Raw genomic sequence first — 1,519 nt, forward strand, 5'->3', positions numbered from 1 at the left:
GGAAAGAGTGAAAGAGAGAAGAGAAGAGGAGGAGGAGGAGGAGGAGGAGGAGGGGGAAGGGGCTGTCTGGAGAAGGGGAGGGGAAAGTCAGTAACTCTGGGCCCCGCTGTTGAGTAATAACAGCTAACGTGTGATTTTTAAGGAAGCCTCCTTTCTTGGAAGTGTGGATGTGGCAGTGGCAGTGTGTGTCTGTGTGTGTGTGTATGTGTGTGTGTGTGTGTGTGTGTGTGTGTGTGTGTGTGTGTGTGTGTGTGTGTGTGTGTGTGTGTGTGTGTGTGTGTGTGTCTGTGTGTCTGTGTGTCTGTGTGTGTGTGTGTGTGCGCACGCGTGCATATGGGGGATCTTTCACATGTGTGAATGTATGTGTGTCTCTTTTTCTCCATTTTCAGGTCAAATGCCTGAGCTTGAAACTTGTCTAGTCTGTATGCCGTGCGTAAAGCATAGCCAGTCTTCAACAGACATCAGTAGACTTCAATCCAGTGACATTATTCTGTTTTTAATGATAATAAATTACAGTCTCTCATTCATGACTCTCATTTGTTTCCATGGCTTTTGAGCTCATAACTACAGCTTACTGTCGGATTTGGTTAAAAGCTGGTCACGTGGTCACGTCCTCCCTGCACCCACAAGACTGGACAAGAGTGGACAGCGGAACCAGGCCAAACCTCCGTTTCCATGGGTGTGTGTGTGAGTCTGAGAGAGAGAGAGAGAGAGAGAGAGAGAGAGAGAGAGAGAGAGAGAGAGAGAGAGAGAGAGAGAGAAAGAAAGACAGATGGGGGGCAGACAGGGAAGAGATAAATGTGACTCTCTTCTTCATGTTTCCTGCACAAAGGAACGATTCCATGATCTGACATAAAGAATAACTTGAAAGATACCGAAGTCGCTCAGTTTGCTAACCGTTATACGTACATAGCATGAACAGATCTAATCACATTAGCTTAAGTGCCATTATACATTTTAACTGCAGTTTTATAGCACAGTAATGCATTAGAGGAGCATCATGAATCATTAACCCTTATGTTGTCCTTGGGGTCAATTTGACCCCAAGCAGTGTTTAACATCATAAAATATATGGTTCACTTTTTTTGTTTTGCTTCAAGTTTCATGACTTTTCCTTATTTGAAGGGTACAACAGAGTAAACATGAAATTTGCACAAAAATATGTTTCCAATGTCCTGTAAAAAAAATAGTTACGTTGGTGGTATTGGGGTCAATTTGACCCCATTTTTATGAAACATGATGAAAATGAATATTTGACAAATTATGGATATTATTATTGTAATAGTATGAGAACATGTAGCTATTATCATTATTTCATATACAAGTACATATTACATATAAGTTATTTTGGCAGGTCTGAAAAAGTCCAAAAAGTCAGCCTTTGGGCTGTTGACACTGGATTGGCCATATTGCCAGTCAGGGTTCCAGGGTTCATAAAGGGGTGTGGGGGGGTGGGATTGTTTTGTAGGGCTTTTGATAGTGGTTATTACACTCTTGTTAAGTACCTACCACAAAAAAA

This window comes from Sardina pilchardus, chromosome 14 (assembly GCF_963854185.1).
Source record: "Sardina pilchardus chromosome 14, fSarPil1.1, whole genome shotgun sequence".
NCBI classification, from domain to species: domain Eukaryota; kingdom Metazoa; phylum Chordata; class Actinopteri; order Clupeiformes; family Clupeidae; genus Sardina; species Sardina pilchardus.